This window comes from Staurois parvus, unplaced genomic scaffold, assembly GCF_062004578.1.
Source record: "Staurois parvus isolate SC_StPar_1 unplaced genomic scaffold, SC_StPar_1.0 ptg000919l, whole genome shotgun sequence".
Taxonomy (NCBI): domain Eukaryota; kingdom Metazoa; phylum Chordata; class Amphibia; order Anura; family Ranidae; genus Staurois; species Staurois parvus.
The window spans coordinates 165,001-182,073 of record NW_028318715.1 but is presented as its reverse complement, the minus strand read 5'-3'; the positions used below and the strand labels follow the sequence as shown (position 1 = coordinate 182,073).

The window sequence follows — 17,073 nt, the reverse complement described above, 5'->3', positions numbered from 1 at the left end:
GATGTCTTGCAGTGGGATGGTGGATTTTAGGAACCGCTTGACAACCAGATTGAACACGTGAGCCATGCATGGCGCATGGCACAACCTTCCTTGACGCAGAGCAGACACCATGTTCTTTCCGTTGTCAGTCAACATGGTTCCGATTTTTAGTTTGCGCGGAGACAGCCATCTGTCGATTTCTCTGTTCATTACACTCAGCAGTTCCTCCCCTGTGTGACTACGTTCACCAAGGCATACCAGGTGCAGCACAGCGTGACACCGTTGCGCCCTGCACATGTGATATGCCGGTCGGGTAATGGGACTTGGCACGGGGGTGGCGGCTGAGGACACGGCGGAAAAAGAGGTGGTAGAGGCGGACATGCTTGCTGGACCAAGGACGTGCAAACGTGGAGGCAAAAGCGTCGTGACCTGTCCAAGTTGCTGGTGCGGCTGTGCCGGCACCACGTTCACCCAGTGGGCCGTAAATGACATGTACTGTCCCTGACCGTAGTTACAGCTCCACACGTCGGCGCTGCCGTGCACTTTGGCAGAGACCGACATGCTCAAAGACTGGCCCACCATCTCTTCTACATGTGAATGCAGGGCTGGCACTGCCTTTTGGGCAAAGAAATGACGGCTTGGCACTCTCCACCGCGGCGCGGCACAAGCCATCATTTCTCGGAAAGGTGCTGAGTCCACCAGTTGGAAAGGGAGGGACTGCAGCACCAGCAACTTGGACAGGAGGACGTTCAGCTTTTGCACCGTCGGGTGCGTGCTCGCAAACTGTTGTCTCTTGGATACGGATTCCAAGAAAGACTGTTGACGGAATCCGAGAAGAGGAGTAGCAGGAGAAGGAGCATCTGAACGAGCGGAAGATGCCAATGAGCGACAACTCCCCTCAGCAGAGGTGTTGGAGCCTTGACTGGCTGATAGAGGGCGATTGACGACGTCGGGTGACGGAGCAAGTAACGGAGCGGGTGATGGAGCGGGGGCTGGGGCAGGCAGAACCGCCGTATGTTTATCACGGTTTTCCCAGGCCACCGAATGGTGACGCTGCATATGCTGACGCAACGCTGTAGTCCCAACATGGGCCCCCTGGCCACGCTTGCATTTCTGGCCACATAGTCGACATACGGCTACGTTTACTTCCTCGGGCGGCTTGAGGAAAAATTGCCACACCACCGAGTAGGAAACTTTGCCCCCGCTACTCTTCACTGGCTGACTGCTACTTCCTCCGTGCGCACCGGCACCACTACTGGCCGTGGTGGTAGGCTGCAGTGGAGCTGGTGCTCTACTCCGTGGACGTTTGGCTCCACTGACACTGATGCGACCCTGCTGCTGTCTCCTGGGCAACCCACCGACTGTTTTGCTCGCTGCCAAGCTGCCACCCTCTTCTCCTGATGATGCGGAAGAAATTGCCTGATGACGACGAGGCTGCCAAGTGCGATCAACCTCCTCATCATCAAGTAGGGTCTCCGCCTCACTACTAGCCCCCTCGGCTGCGTCTGGGTCAGGAGACAGACCTGTCTCTAGACCGGCTACCGAGCCACTCTCCTCGCCAGTACTTGTTCGCTTGGCTGCTGAAAAGGCCGATGTCTCCCCCCGTTCCTGACCGCCCTCTGTTAGCTCTTCCTCACTGTACAGTGGGGCTGAGCCCACAGCATGCGATACTTCGCTTGGTGAGGGAACAGCAAAGGACAGGGGCAGGTAGAGGACACGTGATTTCAGTGGGCTTGGTCCCGGGCCATGCCAACTAACGGTTGTGTCTGACGTACCCACCGACCGTTGGCTGTAGGTGTCAGAGGTGACCTGGGAAGAGGAAGACGACCGAGCCAACCAATCAATGACGGCAGGGTTGTCGGTGGAGACACGACCGCTGGATGACACCGGGAGCACTGGCCTCTGGCTGCGAATACTGCTGCCTCGACCCCTTCCTCTGCTGCCACGTCTGCTCGCTCCTAAAACATTGCCTCCTCTGCCACTCCTCTGCATGTTGTCTGACATACTATTTAATTCAACGATTAGGTGTCCCTGAGTAACAATTCTCTGGCACTCAGTAACAATTCTGTCTGTCCCTGAGTATGAATTCTGTGGCCCTGAGTAACAATTCTGTGTCTGTGCGAGTAACAATTCTGTGTCTGTGCGAGTAACAATTCTGTGTCTGTGCAAGTAACAATTTTGTGTCTGTGCGAGTAACAATTCTCTGGCACTCAGTAACAATTCTGTCTGTCCCTGAGTAACAATTCTCTGGCACTCAGTAACAATTCTGTCTGTCCCTGAGTAACAATTCTCTGGCACTCAGTAACAATTCTGTCTGTCCCTGAGTAACAATTCTCTGGCACTCAGTAACAATTCTGTCTGTCCCTGAGTAACAATTCTCTGGCACTCAGTAACAATTCTGTCTGTCCCTGAGTAACAATTCTCTGGCACTCAGTAACAATTCTGTCTGTCCCTGAGTAACAATTCTCTGGCACTCAGTAACAATTCTGTCTGTCCCTGAGTATGAATTCTGTGGCCCTGAGTAACAATTCTGTGTCTGCGCGAGTAACAATTCTGTGTCTGTGCAAGTAACAATTTTGTGTCTGTGCGAGTAACAATTCTCTGGCACTCAGTAACAATTCTGTCTGTCCCTGAGTATGAATTCTGTGGCCCTGAGTAACAATTCTGTCTCTGTGCGAGTAACAATTCTGTGTCTGTGCAAGTAACAATTTTGTGTCTGTGAGAGTAACAATTCTCTGGCACTCAGTAACAATTCTGTCTGTCCCTGAGTAACAATTCTCTGGCACTCAGTAACAATTCTGTCTGTCCCTGAGTATGAATTCTGTGGCCCTGAGTAACAATTGTGTGTCTGTGCAAGTAACAATTCTGTGTCTGTGCAAGTAACAATTTTGTGTCTGTGAGAGTAACAATTCTCTGGCACTCAGTAACAATTCTGTCTGTCCCTGAGTAACAATTCTCTGGCACTCAGTAACAATTCTGTCTGTCCCTGAGTAACAATTCTGTCTGTCCCTGAGTATGAATTCTGTGGCCCTGAGTAAGAATTCTCTGGCACTCAGTAACAATTCTGTCTGTCCCTGAGTATGAATTCTGTGGCCCTGAGTAACAATTGTGTGTCTGTGCAAGTAACAATTCTGTGTCTGTGCAAGTAACAATTTTGTGTCTGTGAGAGTAACAATTCTCTGGCACTCAGTAACAATTCTGTCTGTCCCTGAGTAACAATTCTCTGGCACTCAGTAACAATTCTGTCTGTCCCTGAGTATGAATTCTGTGGCCCTGAGTAACAATTCTGTCTCTGTGCGAGTAACAATTCTGTGTCTGTGCAAGTAACAATTTTGTGTCTGTGAGAGTAACAATTCTCTGGCACTCAGTAACAATTCTGTCTGTCCCTGAGTAAGAATTCTCTGGCACTCAGTAACAATTCTGTCTGTCCCTGAGTAACAATTCTCTGGCACTCAGTAACAATTCTGTCTGTCCCTGAGTAACAATTCTGTCTGTCCCTGAGTATGAATTCTGTGGCCCTGAGTAAGAATTCTCTGGCACTCAGTAACAATTCTGTCTGTCCCTGAGTATGAATTCTGTGGCCCTGAGTAACAATTGTGTGTCTGTGCAAGTAACAATTCTGTGTCTGTGCAAGTAACAATTTTGTGTCTGTGAGAGTAACAATTCTCTGGCACTCAGTAACAATTCTGTCTGTCCCTGAGTAACAATTCTCTGGCACTCAGTAACAATTCTGTCTGTCCCTGAGTATGAATTCTGTGGCCCTGAGTAACAATTCTGTCTCTGTGCGAGTAACAATTCTGTGTCTGTGCAAGTAACAATTTTGTGTCTGTGAGAGTAACAATTCTCTGGCACTCAGTAACAATTCTGTCTGTCCCTGAGTAAGAATTCTCTGGCACTCAGTAACAATTCTGTCTGTCCCTGAGTAACAATTCTCTGGCACTCAGTAACAATTCTGTCTGTCCCTGAGTAACAATTCTGTCTGTCCCTGAGTATGAATTCTGTGGCCCTGAGTAAGAATTCTCTGGCACTCAGTAACAATTCTGTCTGTCCCTGAGTATGAATTCTGTGGCCCTGAGTAACAATTGTGTGTCTGTGCAAGTAACAATTCTGTGTCTGTGCAAGTAACAATTTTGTGTCTGTGAGAGTAACAATTCTCTGGCACTCAGTAACAATTCTGTCTGTCCCTGAGTAACAATTCTCTGGCACTCAGTAACAATTCTGTCTGTCCCTGAGTATGAATTCTGTGGCCCTGAGTAACAATTCTGTCTCTGTGCGAGTAACAATTCTGTGTCTGTGCAAGTAACAATTTTGTGTCTGTGAGAGTAACAATTCTCTGGCACTCAGTAACAATTCTGTCTGTCCCTGAGTAAGAATTCTCTGGCACTCAGTAACAATTCTGTCTGTCCCTGAGTAACAATTCTCTGGCACTCAGTAACAATTCTGTCTGTCCCTGAGTATGAATTCTGTGGCCCTGAGTAACAATTCTGTGTCTGTGCGAGTAACAATTCTGTGTCTGTGCAAGTAACAATTTTGTGTCTGTGCGAGTAACAATTCTCTGGCACTCAGTAACAATTCTGTCTGTCCCTGAGTAACAATTCTCTGGCACTCAGTAACAATTCTGTCTGTCCCTGAGTATGAATTCTGTGGCCCTGAGTAACAATTCTGTGTCTGTGCGAGTAACAATTCTGTGTCTGTGCAAGTAACAATTTTGTGTCTGTGCGAGTAACAATTCTCTGGCACTCAGTAACAATTCTGTCTGTCCCTGAGTAACAATTCTCTGGCACTCAGTAACAATTCTGTCTGTCCCTGAGTAACAATTCTCTGGCGCTCAGTAACAATTCTGTCTGTCCCTGAGTAACAATTCTCTGGCGCTCAGTAACAATTCTGTCTGTCCCTGAGTATGAATTCTGTGGCCCTGAGTAACAATTCTGTGTCTGTGCGAGTAACAATTCTGTGTCTGTGCAAGTAACAATTTTGTGTCTGTGCGAGTAACAATTCTCTGGCACTCAGTAACAATTCTGTCTGTCCCTGAGTAACAATTCTCTGGCACTCAGTAACAATTCTGTCTGTCCCTGAGTAACAATTCTCTGGCACTCAGTAACAATTCTGTCTGTCCCTGAGTATGAATTCTGTGGCCCTGAGTAACAATTCTGTGTCTGCGCGAGTAACAATTCTGTGTCTGTGCAAGTAACAATTTTGTGTCTGTGCGAGTAACAATTCTCTGGCACTCAGTAACAATTCTGTCTGTCCCTGAGTAACAATTCTCTGGCACTCAGTAACAATTCTGTCTGTCCCTGAGTAACAATTCTCTGGCACTCAGTAACAATTCTGTCTGTCCCTGAGTAACAATTCTCTGGCACTCAGTAACAATTCTGTCTGTCCCTGAGTAAGAATTCTCTGGCACTCAGTAACAATTCTGTCTGTCCCTGAGTAACAATTCTCTGGCACTCAGTAACAATTCTGTCTGTCCCTGAGTAACAATTCTCTGGCACTCAGTAACAATTCTGTCTGTCCCTGAGTAACAATTCTGTCTGTCCCTGAGAATGAATTCTGTGGCCCTGAGTAAGAATTCTCTGGCACTCAGTAACAATTCTGTCTGTCCCTGAGTAACAATTCTCTGGCACTCAGTAACAATTCTGTCTGTCCCTGAGTAAAAATTCTGTGGCCCTAATAACGTTTCTGTGGCCCTAAGTAACAATTCTCTGGCACTGAGTAACAATTCTGTCTGTCCCTGAGTATGAATTCTGTGGCCCTAACTAGCGTTTCTTTGTCCCTAAATAACGATTCTGTGGCCCTCATTAACAAGTCTGTGTCCCTGAGTAATGGTTCTCTGTCCCTAAGTAACTTCTCTCTGTCCCCAATTCTCGTTTCTGTGGCCCTAACTCTGTCCCTGTCCCTAGTACAGAGCGGTCTGCCTCTGTTCAATGACTGCAGGCAAATGAAGATTTCCAAAATGGCCGCTATATATACCTCGACCATTACACAGTGCTGGCTGGCTGGCTGCTGATTGGCTGATGCGATCACATGTCGTTGAGGAATGCATTATGGGGCAGCGCGCCTTGTCTGCGCGCCTTCCCCGACATCCCCGCTCCGTCGCCGCACATGTCAGCCGCCATTTTCTGAAAAATTTCGATTCGCGCGTCCGAATTAGGCTGTTTTTCGGATTCGGCACGAATCGAAATTTTTCCGATATTCGACTCGAATTCCACTTCGGATACTTCGATTCGCTCATCTCTAGTAATGACGTCACATCAATCAAACCCCGCCCTACGTGTTTCGTCGACGTCTTCACGGAACACCTTTGTGGAAGGGAGTGTGGAAGGGAGGAGTGGGTGGAAGGGAGGGAGGAGTGGGTGGAAGGGAGGGAGGAGTGGGTGTAAGGAAGGGAGGGGTGGGTCGAAGGAAGGGAGGGGTGGGTGGAAGGAAGGGAGGGGTGGGTGGAAGGTTGGTTGGACTCACATGACTCATTCAGATGCATCAGGCTCTCCCTCCCACGGGTTCCAGCTACTTTAATGAAAGCCAAAAAGGAGATCGCTGCTGATAACTGCCTCCACCGCCGCCCCTAGTCCTGGCAGTGCTCGCCGCCCCACCTAATTTCCACTCGCCGGCAAATGGGAATTTCGAGGGCTGCAGGGATTGGTTGCCAACTCTCCTCTGGGGGAGGTTCAGACCCCCCTGACTTCCCACTCATCTACGCCCCTGCTGCAAGGGGTGGGGCGCACACTCTGATGTCGTGTTGCCGTGATGACCGCCCTGCTCAGTGGTGGATCTGTCATTGCGGGCTGGCAGTCCGGAAGGGAGCGCTGCCGGGGCTGTTCTCGGACTGCGGTCCGCCATTTAGTGTCCACTTTTCTAGGGCATGCTCCATTGGCACCCCCAGAACCGTTACTAAATGGTCATCAACAGCCCATGGTAAATTACCAATGATCGGGAGCTGGTAGGACTGACTCCAAATGACCTCAGCACTATGCAGCCAATCACAATGCCACATGATCAGGAGTCCTTCTTATTGGCTTTAGGCATCACAGCCAATTTAAAGCACTTTCAGAGGGCAATGTAAATGGGTTAATTACATGCTCAGTTTCAAACGTTCAGGTATGCAGAAAAAACCTCTGTTAGGAGAAATATGGAGGTCATCTTTGTTAAATTACAATGAAATAGTGTTGCGCTGCTCTCAAAAAATATCATATAAATGTGAATCATATGCGATTATATAAAATAATATACACACAAAAAAACAACTCAGTGAAAGATGATAGCCAAAAAAGTAAATGTGAAGGTAAATTGCAATAGTAAACACCTGTCAGGGATCCTCCAAAAATGATAGAAAAAGGAATCAAAATAATATAAGATGCAATAAACAACCTACTAAACAAACCATTTAAAGTGTATAAATGGCATGTATCAAAACCCAATAGTGCAAACAGATGATGGTAAAAGTAAACCACCGGCTGAGAAAACAACTAAAATATGATAAAATGGTACAAATTTGAATATATGATAAGCAAACAAGTGAATAAATACTAATATTGATAATCAATATACTATACATAAGTAAAATAACAAATGGTGATAGCACAAATCAGCTTATGTGACACAAATAAATATAAGTCCCAAGGTAAATGTTAAAGTGAGTACAAATTATAGTCTTTTTGCCGCAAATCTTCCAATCTTTAGAAGAATTCACAGTTGACTTGCAGATAAAAATGAAAACAAAAAATCACCACACGTCTCCTCCACCTTCCAGCATGCACGCTTACCTTAAAGATTGACCCATATAATGTGTAGGTCAAATGCCCTTTTTAACAAATCAAGATGGATTTGAAGATCCCACAGGTCAAGGTATGGAAATTCCTTGCATTCCCACTTCAATTGAAATGCACTCAAAAACAGGAACAGAGGACTTCTCAAAGAGCAATACATATAATAGGTAAAAGGAACTAACTAAATACTACTCACAAATTAAAAAGGTTCACGGAACCCATTCAGGCTTATAATAGTCATGTACAGGGACTGGGCACAGTAAGATGGCAGCTTTCGCCCGCAGCCAGAAATGACATCAGCACGCTGGCTGTAGGACTTCATCATAAGGGGATCTGGTCTGGAGAAAGAGGTGGTTTAGAAGAATGATAGTTTGTTTCAGGCAGGAGCAAACATCCTTAAGCTGGAAATGTGCTGCTCAAAATTTGACCTGATGACTTTCGATCAGTGTGGCCATCTCTGTTTGGTCGATTTCTGTCCACGTCGACTTGCTGGAAAACTTTTTTTGGTCAGTGGACCAATGTCAGAATACAATGTCTTGGCAGGGGGAGGATCAGAGAAATATTACATGGATTATGTTTACGTGAATAGCACATTTTGATAAGTAGTACATTTGTTTTAGTGCTGCACCATTATAATAAAAACTATTTGCACTATAATCCTAATTGGGATTACAGGTAGGTGCCCAGCAGCTTTTTAGGTGTATAAAGTAGGGTGAGCTAAGCTAAGTGCAGAGTTCATTTCTTCTTTATTTCTCCAGAGGGGGTATTTCTCCATCCATCTTGTTTGTGTTTGGAGGAATTTGTTAACTTTTTTGGCAAAAATAGGGTGAGGAAGTGTCACATCACTCCTGTAATGCCTGTCAATCGCCTCTGAAGCGAGAGCCGAACGCAGATGTTGCTTCAGATTAAAGGTAGATTTAGACGCACATCTAAATTTACCCTTATACATTACCTAGCCTGCATTGGGAAAATAATGAAAACTTCACTTTAAAGTAAGTCCACTTTATAAGTTGTACCTACAGGTTAAGCCTGTAATAAGGCTTACCTAGGTACACTGAATATCTCCTAAACTTGCACCATTTAGGAGATATTCACACAGCATGTAGCCAGTAGTGGCACTGGCGTATGCACTCTAGAGGGGCAGCACACTGTGCCAGAACCTTCAGAGCTCCATGCCCAAGCCGAGGGCTCCTGCCCGCATGCAAGCATTGCGTACTAGTACATTAAGCCCTAAACCTGCAGGGCGCCCATTATTTGGCGTTTTTTTTCCTGAGCGGTTTACTACTGCTTTAAGTGTTGGAGACATTATGGTAAAGAATGGGTTAGATGTCAGAGTATTAGTATACTTCTGTGCAGTTTATAATTTCCCTTACTTTAACCGCCTCCCGCCCACCATATAAGGAAATGACGGACGCAAGGCAGTTCTCTCGTTCTGGGAGGATGTCATATGACATCCTCCTACTCTAACCGCGCATGCACAGCTCCAGGGGCGCGTAGTATGGAAATCGGTGGTGCACTGTGTCCCTCAGACACAGCGGATCACCGTTCAATGGAAAGAGACGAAGACGTCAGCTCGGTCATGTGATCAGCTGTGTCCAATCACAGATGATCGCATGTAAATAAGGAAATGCCGAGTATCGGCATTTCTCTCCTCATGAGCTGTCACGCTGACAGAGGAGAGGAGAGACGGCAATCGGCTTTACTCAGAGGGGACATCTACACTGATCATCAGGGCACTTATGATCAGTGTATCCTGATGATCAGTGTAGCCCCAGCAGTGCCACCTGCCAGTGCAAATCAGTGCCACATTAATGCCACATATCAGTGCCAACCAGTGCACATCAATGCCACATCAGTGCCCATCTGAGCTGCCTTTCAGTGCCACCTATCAATGCCAGTCAGTGCCACCTATCAGTGTTGCCAATCAGTGCTGCCTTTCAGTGCCACCTATTAGTGCACATCAGTGCAGCCTGTCAGTGTCCATCACTGCAGCCTCATTAGCGCACATCAGTGAAGGAGAAAAATCACTTATTTACAACATTTTATAACAAAAACTAAGAAAACTTTTTTTTTTTCAAAATTTTCAGTTGTTTTTGGTTTGTTTAGCAAAACATAAAAAACCCCGAGGTGATTAAATACCACAAAAAGAAAGCGGTCTAAAAAAATGCAAAAAATTTCATATGAGTACAAAGTTGCATGACTGGGCAATTGTCAAAGTGTGACAGCGCTGAAAGCTGAAAATTGGCCTGAGCAGGAAGGGGGTATAAGTGCCCGGTAGGCCAGTGGTTAATACACTTCATTCATAAATTTGAAGGAGCCAAATTTCTTCTATAACTACTGTAAGACAATCATTCTCATCTGTAATTACTATTCCTCCATTTTACCTTTAAGGCTCCATGCACACTGGCTTTAAAAAAAAAACAAAAAACAAATTGTGCTCTTGGCAGAAAAAAACAACAACTGCTAACAACTTAATTTTGGAAGCCTAATAATGTAGAATGTACACTATATTTCCAAACATATTGGGACTCCTGCCTTTACACGCACATGAACTTTAATGGAATTCCAGTCTTAGTCCGTATTGTTCAATATTGAGTTGGCCCACCTTTGCAGCTATAACAGCTTCAACTCTTCAGAGAAGGCTGTCCACAAGGTTTAGGAGTGTGTCTATGGGAATGTTTAACCATTCTTCCAGAAGTGCATTTGTGAGGTCAGGCACTGATGTTGGACAAGAGGGCCTGGCTCATAAATTTCTGCTCTAATTCATCTTAAAGGTGTTCTATCGAGTTGAGTTCAGGACTCTTTGCAGGCCAGTCAAGTTCCTCCACCCCAAACTCACTCATCCATGTCTTTATGGACCTTGCTTTGTGCACTGGTGCATAGTCATGTTGGAACAGGAGGGGGCCATCCCCAAACTGTTCCCACAAAGTTGGGAGCATGAAACTGTCCAAAATGTCTTGTTATGCTGATGCCTTATGAGTTACCTTCACTGGAACTAAGGAGCCAAGCCCAACCCCTGAAAAACACCACCACATCATAATCCCCCCTCCACCAAACTTTACACTTGGCACAATGCAGTCATGTAAATACTGGCAACCACCAAACCCAGACACGTCCATAGGATTGCCAGAGAAGCATGATTCGCCACTGCTCTAGAGTGCAGTGGCAGCATGTTTTATACCACTACATCTGACGCTTTGCATTGCACTTGGTGATGTAAGGCCTCGATGCAGCTGCTCAGCCATGAAGTTTGGAGGTCTTTAGCTATTGACTCTGCAGACAGTTGGCAACTTCTGCGCACTGTGTGCTTCAGCATGCGCTGACCCCGCTCTGTCATTTTACATGGCCTACCACTTCGTGGCCGAGTTGCTGTTGTTCCCAGTTGCGTCCACTGTGTTATAATACCACTAACTGTTGACTGTGGAACATTTAGTAGCAAGGACATTTCATGGATGGACTTATTGCACAGGTGGCAACCTATCACGGTACCACGCTTGAATTCACTCCTGAGAGCAACCCATTCTTTCATAAATGTTTGTAGAAGCAGTCTGCATGCCTATGTGCTTGATTTTATACACCTGTGGCCATGGAGGTGATTGAAACACCTGAATCCAATGATTTGCAGGGGAGTCCCAGTACTTTTGGCAATATAGTGTATGTTTCTTGTTAAAGAACATTATTTTTTATCAAGTTGTTATGGGTAAACTTTCTTTTTTTTTCTGCTCAACCCAGTGGACTGAGCAAAAAAAAAAAAACCTGACAGATTGCTGTACTAAACACAAACAATGTTAATACAGCGATCTCCTCCGTTGTGCTATTGTGTTCTGACAGGGGGACGGCCTGCCAGAACACAATGGTCTGCACTTGCAACCATTGGCTGAGAGCGTTGATCAGATGCTGGTCAGCTGCTGCTTTTCCAGCATGCTCATTCGACAGATGCTGGTTGTGAGATCGGCTTCTGTCAGGAGGGCAGGTGTACACACAGGACAAAAGTCGGCTGTTTTCTACTGTACCAGCTGATTTCGGCTGATAGCCGGTCCGTGTGTACGGGGCTTTCGATTTTTTTGTTCAAAATTTATTTTTAACCCTTTTGTCATCATCCTTGCTAATCCCAACTTACTTTATTACCTAATCATGGATATGTGGGGCAAAAGAAATACAAAGGTTGCAATGCTGTCCTCTTTCTGGAAATGACTTATTTATTTATTTCAGGTACTTATATAGCGCCATCAATTTACGCAGCTCCTATCCTATATATTGTACATTCACATCAGTCCCTAACCCTAAGGGGTGTACAATCTAAGGTATGCTGACCCTCTGACTTCAGTACATTCTGTGCCACCAACTCAAAATAAATATGCAGCCAATTAGGTCAGAACCTCCGCTCTGCATTTGCGTTTCCTACCAAATACTTAAAATTACTGAAGCCAGTTTTCAATTTTTCATGAAGTCAGCAATGGCAGACTCGATTTCTTTTAGTACAGATTTCCTTAAACTCCGCCTCTATCATTTTTTTCTAGCTTCACTTACTTGTCCATCTCTTATCCCCACACTCCTTCAAAATCCTAGAGTAAAATATCCTCCAATGTTCTACCAGTATATCCACATTCTTCCCATAACGCAGTCAATACAGATTAGGGGTACGCAAACTATAGAGTGATTTATAAACATGTAAGAGCAACTCAACCAAGGTTACAAGCAATTACAGTAGAGATGGAAGAGGGCAAAGCAGGAGTTGGCTCCTAGTTATACCCTAGTTATCACAGAGGGAACAACAATCAGACCGGATTGGAGTAGCGACAAATGTGTATGGGTACCCCAAGATGTAACTCATCCCAATTACAGAGCATGTATCTATGGTGTCTATCAAAACCCAAACCTTTCCTTCCTAATCAAACTGTGTAAAAAATTTGACTCACATCAACTTTCTGGTGAAGCCATTGGCACCCACAGTGTTTAGAAATCTGGAACGTTGAAGGTTCTAGATTTCACAACATACAGTTATTAAAAACTAAACTACAAGCAAATGACCTAATGTACACATGAAATACATACACAGCAGCTACCTTCCAAAGAATTTGTATTTCTGCACAATCCACCACAGCCTTTAACTGTACAATGAGGACAGATGCACACCATTGTGACATTAACTAGCTTTATTACTGTACTTGCATTAAGGTGGCCCATTCATTTTGAAAATACAGTTTTAATTATCTCCCTCTTTTTTTTCAACGCAGTGCGAAGATGGGTAACTTCTGTACGTTCTGGTACACTAAAATGCATATGCAGTGTAGGGACACCTCCCCGCATGCACATTTGTACTTAAATCTGTTCTGAAGGATCACCAACAGACTGATAAGCTCATCTCCATTTTCAAGTTGCTTGTCAACCCATATACACATAGGACAGCTTTGACTCCCAGTGCTGCCTCTCCCTTTCCCAGTCTGAGTGTTACTGTACATGAGGCCATTACTAAATCAAATTCCATTTTTATGCTAATAGCATTTAAAACACATGTAGTGATCTCCAGCGCTGAGCAAACTGTTGGCGCTATATAAATACTGTATAATAATAATAATCACAAACTATTTGCTTTTGTATAGTTTTTGTGTCAGTGGATTGACTATTTCAGTGCTATGACCAGAGGCTTAAGAGTTTTTTTTTAGCTCCACCCTCCTCCCAAAACTGGTATAACAGATCCCACCCTTTCCTTTGAACTGCCACTCAGCTAAACATAAATGCTATTTGAACTACTCTTCATCTCTTTTGTCAGTAGCTAGAATGTTGGGCTGGAAACACCAAGTAATTGCACTGTGGGCCACATGAACCCTTGGAGCCCAGTTGGTGCCATGAATCCTCTGGGATATAGTACATTAACAATGAATGTAGTCTTGGGCTCTGAAATTATATTTCCAAGTTTTTTGACTGGTACTGCTGATATTTGCACTTAATGTTAATAACCTGCTACCTGGAAAATGAAAACTCATACAATTGTGATGCTGGCTGAGGTGTTATTTTTCTATACAGGTGCACCTCGGTTTATGAATCTAATGAGTTCTCTGGGACGTTTCGTATTACGAAAAATTCGTAAACCAAAACGTGGTTTCCCACAGGAATGCATTGAAACCATAAATACTTACAGGGACATGATTAATCAAGCAATAACTCGATGCAAAAACCGCTCTAACACCTCCTCACTGGACGCCACGTGCTACCACAGACTCCAGCATGCACAGGGCCGGCGCTATAAACCTCCCAGGTGCAATGCATCCTAGGGAAACTTTCTTTGTATTGCAAAAAAATTTGTAAACCGAGGCATTATTTTCAATGGATTTTTATTCGTAAACTGAAAACTACGTTAACCGAGGCGTGCGTAAACCAAGGTACACCTGTAATTTGTGCATGTGATAAAGTAATTAGATGCTGAATTTAAGAGTGGGAGCAGATTTAAATGGATATAGCTAAATACATTATAACAAGATGCATGATCTAATATAGGTATGCTTTTCACAGCCACACGATAGATCTCTAAATGACCGAAATTTACATCTTAGCTGTGGGAAATCTAGACATTCCTGCTCACAGGTCAGTGACACTCCTAAGAGTTGTCTAAACACAAGCAGAATAATGGAGAGGTTTCACTTTTCCTAGGACTAGGTATATAGCTGTTTGTTCACAACACCACGTGAAATAGACAGATAGGTGTAAAAATGTATTTCATTTTTGCTGACATTTCTATAGTAAAATATTGCAGATTGAACTTTAACATCAAGTTCTAACAGACAGGTTTTATTGCAGAGCCATATTTGCATAATTTTGCATATTTTATAATGTATGCATTTTCATAATCATTATGTGTGACTTGGGGTAAACCTGTCCTTTTTTTTCTATTAATAACAAAGTTCCTCTGCAAAAGCTTGTTGTACATTTTTCCAAGGATATAGTTATCGAAGGTACAGAAGGCGTCAACTGTTCTTTCCAACCTCACACCATTTTAACAATATTCTTTCAATGCAAAGTCCAAATTTTCCAGAATATTATTCATTAAAGGTCTGTTACACTTTGATATCAAAGCATACCACTGCTTGTGAGATCTACCTTGGTCTGTTTAAATCCGAGCTAGGGTTTACAAGGATTTCACCTGTCAGCTGCAATATAATATAATCTATGAACGTTATTAAATGTAATATAATCTATGAATGTTATTAAATGTGAGTTGAAGATGTCCGTCAAGACAAAAAAAAAAAAACTAACAACTCCCCCGTGCTTTACAAGAACACAAAAACCCTATTCCGCCACTACAAGTCACCTGATGCTGGGGATCCACTTTTGTATTTTGGGGCCATTTACACATCTTTGTGTAACCTGTTATGTCATACTTTCAAATGCATTGTGTTAAGGCAGACCATTCAAAGTTGATGGGCTAGCAATGCACCTCAACATGCTTAAAATCACGTCCGCTTTTTCCTATTGCAACATTGCCATGCCCTGCCTTAGTGCTTTGAAAAGCCCTTTAAAATGAATGACACCTTGATGCATGTTACATGCCTTACTGCAACACAGAAGTGTGAATAAATCCTAAAAAAAAAAAAACAAAAAAAAACAAAAAACACACACACTCTAAAGCAGTGTTTCTCAACTCCAGTCCTCATGGACCCCCAACAGGTCATGTTTTCAGGATTTCCCTCAGATGAAACAGCTGTGGTAATTACTAAGGCAGTGAAACTGATCAAATCACCTGTACAAAATAATGGAAATCCTGAAAACATGACCTGTTGGGGGTCCATGAGGACTGGAATTGAGAAACACTGCTCTAAAGCAATACCAATACCAACTAAATAAGCATGGCAAACAATTTAGCATGTAGTGTAGTGGATACAAAGGTAAAGAGTTAGCATTATGTTAAAAACGAAATGCTACGTTTCAAGAGATATAAAAATTGCTTAAAAGAAACATGGAACAGATTTTTGTTTTAATTTCATGAAGATTTACTTGAAAAACTAGAGCAGTTGCTCAGTATGGCAGCAAATTTGATTGTTTGCCTTAAAATGTGTTACATTTTGTTTGTCCATTGTTAGTGTGAATAATTGCCCCATTTTCTTTAAAACTGCAGTTTTGAAAGCTGAAACCTGTTTGGTTGTTATAAGATTTTTTTTTTTGCACCAGATGTTATAATTCAGCTTTGTACTGCCTATTACCCTACACTCATACAGAAATGAGTTGCCTTTAAAATAAATAAATAAAATAAATGGACAATAGTTTATATGTAAAAAAACCTAAAGCCTAGTACCTTAATACCAAAATGCAAGTAGACACTGATATATTCAAACTAGGGAAATATATCAAAAGCTGAACACATGCCTAAAAGCAGCCAGTTTTATCCAGTTTTTTTTCCAATCTACGTCCTGGAGTAGTTACTAGTAGCAAAAGCATCTGCAAGATGGAACTACTGGACTATCTTAATTTTATGATTAAGGTTTCCATTGTACGCAGACTACTTTATCATATTGCTTGGATGAAGATAAACTCTTACTCACCGATCGTCCCACCCACCCCCAAGGAATTTCAGACAAGGTTTCTTTATTCTAAAATGCTTGCTATAGTTAAACTGTGGACCCACTTAAGCCGAGTATAGACAGTTCGAGTCTCAGCCGGTTCGAACCATGTACCAAAGTTGAGGCTTAATGATGGTTGCAGTAAAGAACTTTGCTCTGTGTATGGTCTGCCTAACATGTTTGCCACTTCTATCCATTTTCTTTTTACAGCCAAGCATTATTAAAGCCTAAAAGTTTTTAAAATGCCAGGTCTGTGCTTAAGACACCTGCTATGGGAAACGTCAACATCACCATTGCCGACCTTCTAAAAAAAAAAAAAAAAAAAAAAAAAGACAGTTGCCTGGCTGTCACTTTAATTGTCCAACATCAATCCTTTCAAATTACTTTCCTCCAACAAGTATGTAGTAAGAGAAGTCAAAACTTTATACATTATCTGGGTCAATTAAGTTTTAAAGTCACGTGACTGCATGACAGCCTGGAAACTGACATTTTGAGAAACAGGTTAGCCCTGGCTTGCTACTTTTCTCGTAACAGATTTTCTTTAAAAAATGCCATCCCAAGATTTTATTTTGTATGGCCTAATGTTCTCTGCACACAAATAAATTAAGTATGGATATCAAACATAGGAGCCTCCATTTTCCCACCCAGCCAAAAAAAATTCTATTTGCAATAGTTACTGTGTTGACTACGTTGTTTTAATTTATCAGCTTGAAGTAAGCACTCCAAATATTTCTAGCAAACACCAAGCTGAAACAATAAAACAAGTGCATTATTTT

The 17,073-nt window shown here is 43.3% G+C and overlaps 1 protein-coding gene across 1 annotated transcript in view; it reads right to left on the bottom strand.

Moving 5' to 3' along the window:
- LOC149442042 (uncharacterized) overlaps nucleotides 1-17,073 on the bottom strand; it is a 158,377-nt gene that overhangs the window by 140,934 nt on the left and 370 nt on the right. The gene's annotated exons all lie outside the window — the stretch shown is intronic.